Source organism: Panthera leo, chromosome B4 (assembly GCF_018350215.1).
Source record: "Panthera leo isolate Ple1 chromosome B4, P.leo_Ple1_pat1.1, whole genome shotgun sequence".
Lineage (NCBI taxonomy): Eukaryota > Metazoa > Chordata > Mammalia > Carnivora > Felidae > Panthera > Panthera leo.
This window is the reverse complement of record NC_056685.1, coordinates 124,707,579-124,711,034: the sequence shown is the minus strand read 5'-3', so window position 1 is coordinate 124,711,034 and position 3,456 is coordinate 124,707,579. Positions and strand designations below refer to the sequence as shown.

The 3,456-nt window shown below is 43.6% G+C and overlaps 1 non-coding gene across 1 annotated transcript; it reads left to right on the top strand.

Annotated features, from left to right (window-relative positions):
* The first annotated feature begins 1,812 nt into the window (after nt 1–1,812).
* Nucleotides 1,813–1,919, top strand: LOC122225714. The gene has a single exon (XR_006205322.1). It is a non-coding gene; the product is annotated as a U6 spliceosomal RNA (small nuclear RNA).
* The last annotated feature ends 1,537 nt before the right edge of the window (nt 1,920–3,456 follow it).

Below are 3,456 nucleotides of genomic sequence, written 5' to 3'. Positions count from 1 at the left end.
AAATGAAAATGCCTCCTACCGGGGTCAGAATAAAACTTTAGTGTTGCCCAGTGGGGCTTGTGGTAATGGTCAGCTGTCTCTGAGTACTGCCTTTGTGGGGTCCAGTGGGGGATGTTATAGGGGGAGCCGCATTCCAGTATCCTCTTCCCTCAGCCCAGCCCTCAATCTGCTTCCAACCAGGACCTCTTAGTTTCCTTCCTTTGTTCCCACCCTCTCCCCAAGCCCCTTCCAAATTGCAAGAGAAAACTTTGGATCAAGCCAAGGAGAGAAAAGGAGCCACCTTACCTTAGCTTTAATTTTAAAAAATCATTCCTTCAACAGATATAAATTGATTTTTTCATATTTGTCATATACTATGCTAGGGGACGGGGTCACAATAGACTCCAGCAATTTTAGGAGTTTACATCCAAGTGGGAAGGAAGGGAGACAGTAAGTCACTAAATAAATGAGTGCATATATAATATCATTATGGATTATCATGAGTGCTATGAACTAAATACAGGGTGGTAGAGTATCTCCTCCAGATATGGTTGTTAGGGAAGAGTCCTCCAAGAAAGAGATACTTAAGCTCAGATATAGAGGATGAGGGAAAAGCCAGGCTGGGGAAAGTGTGTAGGGAGGAGACTAGAGTGGCCAGCAACCACAATGTCATGGTGTGCGAAAGACAGCCCCCAAGATGGCCCCAAGTGAGTCTCACCTCCTGATACTCACACCCTTATGTATCTCCCTCTCGCGCTGAATAGGACTGGTGTATGTAACCAATAAAATGTTGCAAAAGTTAAGGAATGGGACTTTCAAGCCTACGTCACAAAGGACATTGCAGATTCTGTTGTGCTGTCTTGGATCACTCAAGCAGCACTACGGAGTGATCCACATGGCAAGGAACTGAGGCCTCCTGCAAAAAACAAAGTGAATGAGCCACCTTGGAAGCAGGTCCTCCAGTTAACCCTCCAGATCAATACAGACTCACGAGAGACACCCTGAACTGGAACCACCCAGCTAAGTCATTTCTCAGCTCCTGACCCACAGACACTGTGTGAGGCATTAAATGTTGATGGCTATCATTTATGTGAGCCCTGGGTAATTTGGTAGGAGAAGGTCAATGTCACACTCAAGTACCCAGGCACAGCACAGACTCAACCTTCCTATACTTTTTGTAATATTCGGGCCCTCGGTGGATGAGATGGTGCCCACCCACATTGGGGAGAGCCAGCTACTTCACTCAAGTCAACACCAATTCAAATGCTGATCGCTTTTGGAAACACCCTCATAGAAACACCCAGAAATCATGTCTACCAGATGACTTTGTATACTGCAGCCCAGTCAAGTTGACATATAAACTTCACTATCACAAAGACAACACCTAGGTTTTCAGTTAAAGTAACTGGGTGGAAGGCGGTGCCATTCACTGAGATGGAGAAAACACAGAGAAATAGGTTTGGAAGTAACAGAATCAAAAGAGAAAGAGTAGCTCATCTCCCAGTTTTTATTACATTTGGGAGCCTTTGGTACAACATGGGTATAATCATACAGACACGACATCAGATTCACCTTATCAACCCAGTTTTATTCAGTAGCCCTCTTTCAGCTCCTTGGATCTTGGCACTGTGCAAGATCCACCTGTCCTTTGCTCACCTTGCATGCAGCTGGGTGCCACAGTCCAAAGTTACCACGGGGCCATTTTTGCAATTGTACGGTTAGCACCCATTTCATCGAATTCTCCTCTCAGAATCCCGGTGGTCTGCTCATTAATAAAGGACAATCTTGTGCCTTTAAGCCCAGTGATATCAACCTCTCCAGAGAGCGTAGCACTTGCTTCAGCAGCACATAGGAGAAAATTGGAATGAATCAGAGAAGATTCTCATGGCTCTCTGCACAAGGATGACACACAACCTCTCCAGAAAGTGTAGTATGATTCTTGGTTTCAATGGGTTTCTCTCATCCCTACTGCCCTGAGTTTCTTTGTTTGTGCTAAAAGCTGAATTGTTTAAAAATTTGCTATCATAGCTGTAAGCCAAAAGCCAAGTCTTAATTGTTCTCTGTGTAATGGATTAATGAGAGCAAGTAAACAGCCATATTATATAGAGTAATTGATGAAGGGCAATGCTTTGTCAGGCTACATTAACAAATGAAGTCATTTCGTACATTTTAATGGGATTTGGTGGTTGTTCTTATTTGTTTGTTTCTGTCATGTTTTTTAGCAGAATGGAGGTCAATCTGAGGGCTTGCAATGAAAAAATTTCTTTCTCACTAAAAGTTATAGTGTGTTTCAACTTCAGATGATGTGCCCTGTTCTGAGGGATTTTCGGAGTAGAATTGCTCTTATCAAGTGGAGAACTATGTTGGCTGTCAAACAGTCTCAGGAAGGGTGGCCCCCAGGGTCAAGTCCTAGGGTCTGTCCCACCCCTCCTGGCAATTCTCAAACCACCTGCTCCCCCCACATCATATTGAAGATGTCAGGCTAGATCTCAAAACATCAAGCCTCATGACAGCTGTGCCTTGTTAGCCATGACTCTAACTCTGTCCCCAGACTATAAGTTCCCAGGAGCTTAGTGGCAGCAAGTGGAGCTTATTACAATGGATTTTACCAAGCACTCTGCACAGTGTCAGTAAATGCTGGCTGCTATCACTCAAAAGAAAGACAGGAAAAGTTACATATTATCAAGGCAAATGGAGATATGGATGCCACACCTATTTATGAATGGAAAAAAGACCAAAGGAGGTACAACAAAACATTGGCAAAGGTTACCACTGTGAAATAGGATGGCACTTCATTTTTTTATTTTTTGCCTTTCAATATTTTCTAAAATAAATGTTTCTTCATTCAACAAATACTTTTTGCATGATTCCTACATATTAGGCATTGTGCTAGGCACTGGGGGATATAAAGATGGAACAGACACAGTCCCAGCTGCAGAGTCGATATCCAGCGTGGGGGACAGATAAGGACAAAGGTGAGAAACAATGCACAGCTTCAAGGCCATCATCAACATCATATACATCCCAGACCTGAATATTTAGTTGAGTTTTCCTGCAGATGAACATACAGAGTTTTGAAAAAAGGATGTCTTTATGGGGCACCTGGGTGGCTCAGTCAGTTAATGCCAGACTCTGGTTCAGGTCATGATCTCAGTTCATGAGTTCAAGCCCCGCATCGTGCTCTGTGCTGACAGCTCAAAGCCTGGAGCCTGCTTCAGATTCTGTGTCTCCCTCTCTCTCTGCCCCTCCCTTGCTCTCCACCCCTCCCCCATTCATACTCTCTTGTTCTCTCAAAAATAAATAAACATTAAAAAAAATTTTAAAAAAAGAAAAAAGGATGTCTTTTTAAAATTCACATAAAACCATCAAATAGGGGCTGCAGGGTGGTGCACCTGGCTGGCTCAGTCGGTAGAGCATGCAACTCTTGATCACAGAGTTGTGAGTTTGAGCCTCACATTGGGTGTAGAGATTACTTAA